Raw genomic sequence first — 13,439 nt, forward strand, 5'->3', positions numbered from 1 at the left:
ATATACAGCCATATAAGGGGTATAGTGAGTTTTACTAACATCCTTCCACAACTTATGACTATGAAAAAAAATGAAAGAGGAGATGTGGAGAGTAACAAAAATATAAAAGATACAACACTAATTTAAGTGTGGCTGTATACTGCTGTTCACTTACACTGAATAGTAAGGTTGTCAAAAGGGAAAGGTTTTTTAATAAAGGTCATGTATTAATTCTGTTCTTAGTTTACTCCTGAAATTTTCAATAAATTGCTTAGCTTTAGGGGGGGAAAAGAAAGGGGGGATGTAACATCCCTATGTTATGTTGTTATGGGTGTTAACCTAGCTTTCACAGCTTCTTTAGTTCAACTCTGGCTTGCATGCATCTGGTCTTTTTCAAAATGTATTCATAACATGGGGGGGAAAGCTCCTAAAGTCACGACACAAAGATTATTCAAAATATATTTACTCCAAGGTAAAATAAAATGTTTAAACTATTTACACATTTTAATAGGCTTGTTTAAAAGCAAAACTAGATGAGCCACTAGAAACTACGTTTGAGAACAATCCTGCACTGGAAGGTTGATGGATTAAATGTCCTAATAGGTCTTTTCCATTTATAATTTCTATAAAAAAAATTAGTTTTCTGTTCTAATATTGTTCCAACACGGCATCCAATACTCATTAGAGAGAATACTATAGCTTAAGATATATGGAGCCTTCTAGTGGTTCACAAGCAGATCTGGTAGATGGTAACCACTCGGAGTGACTGTTTAATAGCTATTCATTGGCATATGCAAATAGAGTGAATAGACCCAGCAAAGTTTCTAGCCAACAGATAGCCTCCTCTCAAAAGCCGCAATCACAACTGACACTAGAGTATAATGTAAAAAACCTCATTCACAATAACAGGAGCCCTGATTTATACACTAAACAAAATCCAAACAAAGAAGGACAAGCAGCAGATCATCAGGAAACAGCAGAACTGATTCATATGTTAATGTCTTATTTTCTTATTTTATTAAGTTCATCATCTAGGTCTACACTGAGAGCACTTAAGAATGGGTTTAAGTACTTTCCTTAATAGCAACACTTTCCTGAATCAGATCCCTAGATAATGCAGTCATAGGAAGTCTGTAAGCACAGGGGAAAGACCAGGCCAGATATCCATTTGGCAGTTTCAGTAGGGAGGACTGAATGGCCATAGAGAGTGAACTCTACGATCACTACAGATGATTCTTCCAAGTCAATTGTTATTGGCATTGTGGTTCAAGGAAGTTCCTACTGCATTACCTGTACCATGGGTAAGTGAAGAACTTCGTTAGTTTTGTCACTCTGGTAGTTTTTCCAAGCACTGAATTCCCTTTAAAGGATTTGTATCTTAGCATATAAACTCACTACAAGAAAAACTTATAATGTAACTTATTTCAATAGCATTAATGGACACAAAAATAAATAGACCATAAATTCCTCAACTTTCTCACACTTTGCTAAACTATAAAGACATGTCTTACGCAGAAAAATATAAAGAATTCCTAAAAGTATTTGGATTCTTAGATTTTTTTTTTAATTGACTGTTGAAAACAGAACAAGCCAAAAACAGTATATTTAGCCTGTATGTGGCACATCTCTGAGCATTATACAATAATAATAGAAAATATATCATATGTTGACATTAATCCATTTATTGTACCTTTCACATTGTAAAAAAAATGTTTTGATCAAAAACCGGTCCCCCTCAGAGTCACACATCTAATTCCACTAATTTTTAAATTTGGTTTTGTTTTGAATTGGAAGAAAATCTCTCTCAAACTGAAATCTCCAAAAAAAAAAAAAAAAAAGGAAACACCAACACATGATGACTCTGAAACAAAGAATGCTCCCTGGTATCAGCAACTGACATTTCTGTCATTTTCACCAGACTTGGGCAGCAGGAAGAACCAGCTAACCCAGGATTCTGGAAGCAAACATGGTTGGGCTATTCTGGAGCTGCACCTTCTGGAAGCCCATCCCAGGATCTCCAAGCTCCTGGTTCCATGGCAAGGATCCTACACGCCTTAGCATGGCAAGGCTGCTCTGGAACTTGGAAGTTAGGGGATCCCTGGACCCGGGGCAATCTGCATGGTGGGGCTCCTCTGGAGCTAAGGACCCTGTAAACATGTGCTCCCCAGTACCCTACTGGACAAGCTGGCAGGGAACCAGAGAGGTTTCTGATGGTCTCTGCCTATGATTCAACAAAAGTTGGGTTTGATAAACTGGCATTTTCCAAAAAAAAAACCCTCTTTCACTGGGAAATTTCCAAGCAGCTCTAATGATTATGTCATCATGCTGATGCACGTGAACAAGAAGTAAGAAGATGCATCAAACTACGCACTCAATCCACATAGGAATTAGTCTCTGAAAGCAAATTGTAAAATTGAAGACTAACAAATCCCACATAAAAAATAAATTTCACTTTCTCTAATTGTGTTGCTAGCAACTCCTCAGAAAGACAATGATTTTTGCCAAATTCACTTGTGGCAGCTCCATTAAAGTCATAGCAGCTGCCCCCATTTATGCCACAAGGGAAGGATTTTGGTTTTTAAGGTGACTGTGTTCCCTTAAGATGAAGAAAAAAAAAGTGCCCAATACTCTTTAGATCCAAAATACAAATTTTTGGAATCACAAAAAAGTTGTAATCCATGACCCTTAAATCATAGCAGCTGTTCAAAACTCAACTGAGTGGCCATATCTAAAGAGGTCCCTGACCATTTTCTTTCTCCAGATTTCTTCCTTTTTCTGGAAAGAAGGTGATAGGGGAGCTGACTGAAAGAAAACCTGGGGGGAAAATAAAGATTGAAAGCTTGAAGTAATCAACTATTTAAAAAGGAAAAGAAAACGAAAGAAAGAAAGAAAGAAAAAAGCTAAGATGTCTCCCAACAAGATAATTGGAGCAGTGCAGATTTCCAGGAATTCCCTAACCCATACTTGATACACTCAACCAGAATAATGAAATTCTTTTTTGTCCATCTCAGCATGGTACTGGCAAACAGTACCAATGCACAGATCCACTGATTCACCTACAGGAGACCAGTTCTTTCAGAATCCACTTAAATTGTATGATGTGTAATGGTATTGAATAATCTCCTGGCCAGCAGAAGAATTTGGGAGCCAGATAAGAGAGCTATATTATTACTATTTAATGTATTCCCTCACAAACTGCTACAGACCTTTGGATTTCTTGCAGTTCCGTGTAATTTTTCAAAGGAAAATTAATCTTTTGTGAAGATGTCCAGCTGCACATCTTCAAGATGCTTTCCCACACTTGCTCAGTTCCTTGTCTTTCAGTGACAAACCAATTACCACAGACCAGTGTATTTATTATATGCCATGTTTAGTTCAAGTTATTTTGTCTGTCACTGTTCCCTCTCAAGTTTATTGTTTAACAAATTCAGACTTCCCTTATCCTTTGCATTAAAGCTCTAGACAACCTGCCTAGGGCTAGTGGCATTAGAAAAGATATTTTCCTGTGCTGCTAGGACATGGAAGGCATCTTTGGAGTGCTATCATAATTTCCTGTCTCTAACATCCAGAAATTTACAATTCAGCTAATATTATTTTGAGGGCACTGTGGTAGGAAACAGTGAGATGTGTGCATTGCTCCTGGATACCAGAAACAACAACAAAAATAAATTTAAATCTTCCAAGTGAAGCCTTACTTTTAACAAAAATAGAGCCTCGAGCCACTGACCTCTGCCTGTTTGTTGGGGTTTGTGTTTGTTTTTTTAAATGCTATCAGCTGCTTAACACTTGCCAACTTTCTCTCTCATTGTTGAAAAAATATACAGGCTGGGCAGCAACCACTTTTGTTCTGGTGTCTCTTAAACAGCACTCCAATCAGAAAAATACTTGGCTAAATTACCTAGCTATGTACTTATGAAGCACCCATCACTTCAGTATCTGAATGCTTCACCTTACTCTATGAATTTAGTCTTAGAACAAAATTCCATTCAGTTTCGAAGAGAATTGGGTGTCTTACTCCCTTAGGCACCTATGAAAATTCTAGTTCAAGGTCATGCACGCAACATGTGGCAGAGCTGGGAATTGAACCAAGATCTAAGGTCCCAGTTGTCCCTAGGGATGCTAATCCAAACACCCATCTTTACAAGCTTGCTTGGAAAAATCTACATACAGTTCTATGAGTACTGTGCAAAGAAGGATAGAACCTGCAATAGAATATCAAGGTTGGAAGGGACCTCAGGAGGTCATCTAGTCCAACCCCCTGCTCAAAGCAGGACCAACCCCCAGACAGATTTTTGCCCCAGATCCCTAAATGGCCCCCTCAAGGATTGAACTCATAATCCTGGGTTTAGCAGGCCAATGCTCAAACCACTGAGCTAACCCTCCCCTAATAATCTGGAAGGCAGCATTTAGAACACCTGTGTACAATATACCATAATTTTTTTCCCACATAAGGTTTTCTATCATAGGGAGCATTTAATATAATCTTCTCTGACCTAGTTATATCATAATTCTGCAAAGCTCAGAAAGCACTCTCTCTCTTAGGCCAGGTCTACACTACCGCGGTAGTTCGACAGCTGGCAATCGAACTTTCGGGTTCGATTTATCGCGTCTGGTCTGGACGCGATAAATCGATCCCGGAAGCGCTCGCCGTCGACTGCGGTACTCCAGCTCGGCGAGAGGAGTACCGCGGAGTCGACGGGGAGCCTGCCTGCCGCGTGTGGACCGCGTCTGAACCGCGGTAAGTTCGAACTAAGGTATGTCGACTTCAGCTACGTTATTCACGTAGCTGAAGTTGCGTACCTTAGTTCGAATTTGGGGGTTAGTGTAGACCAGGCCTTAGAGTAAAACTTTAGATTAGAGCTCCAAAGAGGGCATTTAAATTAGATTAAATAAAATTGTTATTGTATATTAAATAAATACCAATTAATTACTCAAAAACTTTTATTGAAAACTAGCAACCATGTCCTACACATGACATTTATTGAGTAGGTATTTCTCCTTAATAAATAGGTTTCAGCAGAAAACACTAAAGCAAGGAATACTAGTTTTAAATTTATTTTAGAAACTAAATGAAATACGTATTTGGAAATCAGAATTTAAAGGGTTTTTGTTTAGTACTGCACTCTGCAGGGGCTAATTTAATCTGTTTCCCACCAGCGATGTTGAGCCTTGACTTAAACAAAAAATTATCATAAAGGGACAGTGTATTATTTGTGCCCTGATCTTCCAAAGACACGTGTTTAACTTTAATCACACAAGTAGTCCCATTCACTTCAACGGGACTGCTTACATAGAATAAAACTACCCACATGTGTAAGTTTTTGCAGATTAGGACTGTAGTGATTTTTTAAATGCACATAGTCATAATTTCTAAGCATTCATAGAATATTAAGACATATGGGGACATAATTCTTAACTGGTGTAAGTGGATGTATCTCCACTGATTTCAATCAAGCTGCACCAATTTATACCAGCTAAGGATCTGGCCCACAATGTGTTGTGCGAAGCTACTTGCAATATGTACCATACTACCACTACTTCTATAAGCTTAAATATAAAACTTAACAAAAATCAGAAAACAAGACAAGCAGAGTTATCCAAATACTAAATCAAATGAAGTAATTTTACAACTTTCCCTGAAGATGACCAAGGGAAACAAGCTTTTGCACAGCTTCAAGGGGAACAGGTAGAAGTCACAGGCCACTAGAGAGCACTGCCCTTCAGAGCCTGCAGTAGAACACAAAATTTCTGGAGTCTCACAATTCTTCTGCTGGCCAAGTGTGAATCTCATCCCCCTCTACAGCTGGGTCACAGAGGATGACAACCTACTATAGCTATCAGTTACTCCATTAGCTCAAGTGGCCGAGGTCTGTGCAGTGGACCTAAAGGTTCCAACCTTGCTAACAAACCACATATGACAAACCTATATGATGTTGCTGCATCATCTTCATGCAAGTCACTTAAAACAAATTTTTCACAGGTGCGCACTAGCGATGGGTTCCTCATTTTCTGGGTGTCTGACTTGAGACCCTGGGTTCTGATTTGCAAAAGTGCTGAACAAACACAGCTGCTACTGAAGTCAATGGATCTGTGCTTTGATCAATAAAGTGCTCTGAAAAATCAGATCCTAGGCACCTCAGATTGGGCACCCAAAAACAGTGGACACTTTTGACCCTGATCTCTCTGCCTCAATTCCCCATCTGTAAAATGAGGATAATATCCCCTCATCTCTCAGGGGAGGAGGACATTAAGATAAATTAACTAAAGCACTCAGATGTTGATGAGCAGTATAGAAGAGTCCATGAGGGCATTAATAATTCCATCTTCAGAGCAGGATTTGAATAGCATGCCGTGAATAAAGCCTAGGGCCACACTGTGACATTCTGTACCTTGGGGGGGGTGTCCTGTAACCCCCATATTCCTCATCTGCATATACTTGTGATATTGCATATAAAGCATGCCATATGAGGTATCAGGAAGCAGTGGACCTAAAGGTTCCAACCTCTGGGAGCATTCATGCAATATAGCTGGGTTATGATCGACTGAAAGTCACTGTTCTATCAAAATATGTATATCTTTATAGCATATGTTGTTATGAGAATTGTGTTGTAATGTTGTCACTAAAACATGCTGTAAGTTGGGGAATCAGCCAGATATTAGCTCCCCAGAGGCAACAGCAAGGAAAGTAACCAATGCCTGGGCGGGGTGTCAAACAACCCATCAACAGCCATTGTCCAGCAAGGGAGCTACAATTCAATGACTCACCTGCATGAGACCACACCAGAGGAATTGTTCAACCTTGCCTGGAGACTCAGCAATGACCACCAGGCATGCCTGGACTTGTTCTCCAAGCACATGGGACTGAGGGTATAAAACAGAACACAGCAGGCCCACGCTTAGCCTTTCTCCTACCCCCACCTATGCTGCCAGCAACTAAGACACTCAGAAGAAAACTGAAGACTCCAACAGAGGAGACTGGCCCAGATTTAAGGGACAAATCTGTATATTAAGGACTGCGATATCCAGTGGGGTGAGAAAAACTGCTTAATCTAGTTGTTGCCCAGTGTAATAGGGTTGAGAGTATAAAGTGCGTGGTTATATTTTATTTTATTTTGGTAACTAACTCTGACATTTTGCCTAACACTTATAGTCACTTAAAATCTATCTTTTGTAGTCACTACATTTGTTTTACTGTTTAGCTTTACCAGTGAGTTTGCCTGAAGTGTGTGGCAAATCTGCTCAGGTTTGCAAAGGCTGGTGTATGTCCACTTTCCATTGATGTAGTGGTGAATTAATAAATTTGCACTGCTCATCTTGAGCAGTGTAAGATGGTATATTCCTGGGGTACAGTGCTGGAAGCTGGGGGGATTTGGCTCTGGTGCTTTTCTCTGTGTGATTCATGAATGGCTCTGGGAGCATTCATGCAATATAGCTGGGTGTGGTGCTCCACATGGTCTTGTGCTGAGTGATCACAGCACCTGGAGGAGTTTTCTGCTGGTCACTAGCAAGTCATTGTGAGAGACAGCCCAGGCTGGAGAGATTTCAGCGAGGTACAGCGGTCCCACAGTCCTAGGCTGCACCCTGGAGATCCCGTCATTTAACAAGGATAAAATAAAATATTAAATAGTTGCTTGTTAATTGAGCACCAAAAGTCCTGAGGCAGGTGTCCTGTGGAAAAAAATAGTAAGTGACCATAAAAATAAAGACTATATTCTAGTGCATTCTCACAAAGGTTGCAAATTAAGATTCCATGGGCAAACTAAATTCTGGCATTTCCTAATTTATGAGTGCTTGACTATGCAGCCTTCATGTTCTTTTAACATATTTTTTTCTATTTATAAAGAAGATGTAATTTGAGGAGTTTAACATAAAATACTTTAAAAACATACATTTCTCTTTCTTTGGGCCCAATCCCATACTATTCACAGCGCCTTTAGTGATGTTCCACCATCATCTTCACGCAGATTACAGCAAATAATGGTTAGAGAGGTCTCCACCCAACACCGGGCTATTTTTTTCCTACCAAAACTAAACGCCATGCCTCATCCCTCATTTCTCTGTTTGGAACCAAATATAGGTTAACACAGCCATAACTTGTCTCTGCAGACCCCTCTCCCCAGTGAGGAATGGGACAAAGGAACTGAGACACACCGAGTAAGATGTAGGGCTGTTTGGGACAAAGTACCTCATGTACATATTCTTCCTTCTCTCCACAATGCCTGTCTGCAAAGCAGGGAGTGTATTGCAGAGATATTTTTCCAACATAGAAGGTTGATCTGACCAGTCCTTGAAAATATCAACCTGGTGTCTGGTTTCCTTATACAGCACTTCTGGAGTTTTTGCATCACAGAAGGCTATATAAGTTGTATAAAGCCTTGGGCTCTTTACAAGTACAGTATTTGAATATAACTAAAAAGCTGTTGAGTTAGCCATACAGATCTTGCTACACACTCCACTGAGATCAATAGAATTACTCTGGATTTACATTTGTGTGACTAGTCCACTCCATCAAATACAATGAAACCTGCACTAGCTGTCCAGTAGGCAGCCATTTTAAAGAATCTTCCTGAGAGTTCCAGTGCAATTTTTACTTCAAATAATGTTAAAGACCTTCTCAAATAGGAAACCTACTTCCAACTGTCCCTTGAGACACAATACTTTTAAAGGGTTTAAACAAAATGAATAATGGTGCATATTAGGTTGTTGCTTATGTTAAAGGAAATCATTCTGTTCTTAGACAACTTCATTAATGTGATCTTATATGAAAGGTAAATTATATGCTGGCATTTTTCTCCAGGATAGTTTACTATTAAGGATAAATGTTTGTAAACTAGAGCTTTCACCATAGTAACAGATTATGGTCCTTTTGCATATTTATACTGAAAGGTCAAGACTGAATCCTGTTTGGGACAGGAGTCATACTAAGGATAACTATGTTCCCAGAGTACATACATTTTTGGCACGCTATTCATATCTTGGGAAGCAGTCACCAGTTAAGGGTGCATTAATCCCCACACCTCCACCCAATTAATGACAAAATATCTTGTGGCGCAAAATAAAAACAAATGCGTCAGTGAAGGTATAAACATGGCAAGAGCAGGAAATGAATCATGGGAATGAACAGACACACCAATATACTTGCTTTAGAGATGCATCATGAATCCAAGCAACAAGACAAGAGGAATGTTTAAAATTTAGGTTTGAAAATGGCTACATGATGGTTTGTGGAGGTACAGAAAGCATGGGGACAGCGCCATGTCCATTGATTAAGTGTAACTGTACAATGCTTTTGATTCAAAGTTCTTTTGATATAGCTCAATAACTGCCCAGAGTTCAGCCCAGAAATGACAGTACCTCACGATTAGAATACTTTTAACTTCATCAATTTCAATCTTGAAGACCGGAAATGGGAACGCTATATGAAATGAGTGATGTGGATGCATTTCATGTTTAAATGTTGCAGTAGGTTTCTCAAAATATTTAAACAAGTAGTGAAATAAATCTCTGAAGTAGAAAGCTAAGAAACATTCACATATGTGTTTTACTCACCCCGACCACTGTGGTAGGTTAGTTATTCCCTTATTTATGCAATGGAACAAAAATCAGGAAAGAACATCACTGAAAACTATCTGTATGGCTGTTAAATTTTATTTATTTATTTTTGGACTGTTCCTTGAGACAACATTTTTAAAGAGCAAAAATAAAATATAAAAAATAAAAGACTAATGGTGTATATAAGGCTGTTGCTTATGTTAAATGAAGTCATTCTATTCATAGACAACTTCAATGACATGATCTCAATTTACCTTTCATATATATGTTGTTATTTTCCATGTTTCGCATACACTGTTAAAGTTATAACAAATGGCTCTTTTCTCTTTAGTAGGAAAGTATGATGAGAGATTATAAAAAGGAAAGTGTGAGCCGTAGGGAGAGGAAAAGAAACTAAGAAAATGAGGGAAATCAAGCCAACAAACCAGATAACAGCAAAAGAAGAAAAATATCCTAGTGTATCCACCTCCGCACTTCAGTGCAATAGAGTCACATGCGTCTGACGAAGTGGGTATTCACCACGAAAGTTTATGCTTCAATACTTCTGTTAGTCTATAAGGTGCCACAGGACTCTTTGTCGCTTTTTACAGATCCAGACTAACATGGCTACCCCTCTGATACTTGACATGTAGAAGAGTTAACCATATAGTTCCAGGCATGAGTTCATTGTGGGTGTGTTCCAATTACTGATATAGGAATCTCTTCCTACTGTGTCAGCCCTGATTGGAGTGAATGACTATGAGGCACAGAGGAGGTCTGTAAAAGGTCAAATCTAAAAAAAAGGCAGAAGAGCAGCACTGATTTTGCAGGTACCACAAAAGGGGAGTATAATTCTAATGATGGTCAGCACTGGCAACATGACACCTGCTGTGTATGATCATCCATTGCCTCTGTGTTGCCCTGGACAATGTGCTTGTGGAATACCAACCACACATTTTCTTTTTTTCCCCCTTGGACTTAAGGTTACATGTTCTTTATTTTACTTCATTAATGTGTTATGATTAAGTTGGGTGTCCATTATTTACAGACATCAAGTGTATGCATAGCACTGTACAGGTATAGAGGAAGACACTGGTACCTGTCCTAAGTAGCTTGCAAACTGCTTCAGACAGAGAAGATTGATCAGACACATATGATATATACTAGGTTAATAGGATATCTATATTTGTCAATTCTGAAAAGACTCTCAGGAGGAGTTCTAAGAAGGGATTTTTTTCAGTCTAATTGGCACAAAAGAAGAAAAATTCAGTTCGAAGCATAAGGGTTAACAGAGATGAAAGCCCAAAGATGAGTTTTGGAGGATGATATGAATTGAGTTTTTCCACAGGAAGGTATAGGATTAATGCAGATAGCAAGAGGAAGGTAGGAATAAATGAAAGCCCACATGGAATTATGCACTGCCTCAAAAGCAAGGATAAGAACCTTGTCATTGGTACAAGAGAGAGGAAGTCAGCAGAAGGGTTCAGAAAAGGGAGTGCCATGGTAGACAGAATTAAGAACTGGAGTGGGGGTAAGGTGAGATGCAGAGATCCCAGGGAAGAGAAGATAGACAGAACATGACCAAAAGCTGTGGTGGTGGAAAAGGTTAGACAGATTTTAGAGTTTTTGTAGAGGACAAACTGGCAGACAACCTGGTGACAACCTGGATATAAGCATAAATTTCAGGTCTGTGTGACCAAGAGGACAGAGGTGTCTATAATGATGGAGGAGGATGGGAGACGACAGGTAATGGCTCAGATCCTAGAGTGTGCTGTGACATTTTTGTGCAGCAACAGCAGTTTAAAGCAGCCCTAACACTAGTCTAACTGGCCAAAAAAGGACACTCCAAACCAATCCTTCTGTACAACTAGTGTAGGTGGTGTGATAGGGAAGAAGGGTCATATCCAAGGTGTCTCTGTGCCGCATTACACTCAGATAACTGTATAAGCCTCTTGGGCCCATTGGCAGCTTGTGTCATCTAGAGCCATCTTTGCACGTGCGCGCGCACACACACACGCACACACACCGGCCTATATGTATCTCCTCTGTGTTTCCACCATCCCTCTAAGCTCTCCATTTATACCAACACTTTCAAAGGCTCAATTTATTGAGACTCTTGACAGAATAGACCTCTGAGTAGTACTTCTGACATATATGTGTTGGTATAAATGGAGAGCACAGCAGCCAAGCACAGGGAACAGGGGATGGGTATTAGACCATGTGGGTTCAAAGGACCAGGTTACTGGAGCTCCATCTATTTATCTTAAAGAGAAGGTTAAGGGGTAAATTGATCACAGACTGCAAATACCTAGATGAGGAACTAATATTTGATAATGGGTTCTTCAGTCTAACAAAGGTATAACAAGATCCAATGGCTGGCATTTGAAGCTAGACAAATTCAAACTGGAAATAAGGCAGAAGTTTTTAACAGTGAGGGCAGTTAGCCATTGGAACAATTTACCAAGAGTCGTGGTGGATTCTCCATCACTGGTAGTCATTAAATCAAGATTGATTTTTTTTAAGAGATATGCTCTAGCTCAAAAGAAATAATTTTGAGGGTTTTCTCTCACCTCTGTTATGCTGGAAGTCAGATTAGATGATCACAGTGATTACTTCTGGCCATAGACACCGACTTCCTCTCTACCCAGGAGGTACTTGACCCCCCCTCCTCCCTAGGCCCTGCCCTCACTCCACCCCTTCCCCCAAGTCCCCACCCCCGCCCCACCTCTTCCCCATCTCTCTCTGCCCCCTCCCCCAAGCATGCCCCATCCCCCCCAGTGCCTCCTGCACGCCACAGAACAGCTGATTGTGGTGGCCAGGAGGCGCTGGGAGGGAGAGGAGTTGATCAGCGGAGCCGCGGGTGGGCGAGACGCACGGGGGGAGGGAGGGCGAGCTTGACTGCCAGTGGTGCTAAGCACTCGCTAATTTTTTTCCATGGGTGCTCCACGGCAGTGCCTATGCTTCTGGCCTTGGAATCTATGGAGGACAATAGGCACCAGCATCTACAATTTCCTGAAGCAATTAGAACACCACAAAGGAGGAGAGTCAACATACCCCCAGAACCTCCAAAAATCACTTTTTACAAAGTTAGACACTTAGGACTCGATCCTCCTTCCATTCAAGTCATTGGGAAAACTCTCATTAACGTGAATGGGATAGGATCAAGCCCTTAGACTTTCCTAAGTCAAACAAGTTATGAGAAAGGGGCAGTTCCTGAACAACTAAGATGGGATGAAATGCCTTCAAATTAATATTTAACATTTTTTAAAACTCCTAGATATCCAGGTCTAGATGGGGAGCTTGATGCTAAAATATATATACAGTATATGTCAGAAGTACTACTCATTTCCACTATGATCTCCTTTTTTCACAGCGAATTTTTATTTTATCATCACTATTTGATGGATTTTTCAATTGTTCTATGACAACATTGGAGCTTTGCAAAATAAACCCAAGTTATGTCAGTAACTGACATGGCATAAACACCTGAGCACTCCCTTGCTGCCTAACTTTTTTTTTTTTTTTTAAGTCTGCTTTACACATTAGAAGACAGAGTCACATTTCCCCTTACATGTTTGTTTGTTTTAAATGGTTTGGCATTCAATAATGGTTGCCATTATTTATGGAAAAACAGCCTTTCCCCCTCCAGGAGAGAGATCTTTTGAGGCAGCAAGGCAGAGTTGGAAAGTATTTCTTAATATTTAACCTAACTATAAGAACATTTAAATACTGGGATGAGTTACCAAGGGAGATTGTGGAATTGCCATCCTTGGAGGTTTTTTTAAAACATAGTTGTTAAAATACCTGTGGCAGGGATGGTCCAGGTATATTTGGTCCTGCCTTAACACAGAGAGATGGACCAAAAAAAGGATGGACTCCTGCGGTCCTTTCCAGCCCTACATTTCTATGATTGTCTGATTATGTTCAGT

Source organism: Emys orbicularis, chromosome 5 (assembly GCF_028017835.1).
Source record: "Emys orbicularis isolate rEmyOrb1 chromosome 5, rEmyOrb1.hap1, whole genome shotgun sequence".
Taxonomy (NCBI): domain Eukaryota; kingdom Metazoa; phylum Chordata; order Testudines; family Emydidae; genus Emys; species Emys orbicularis.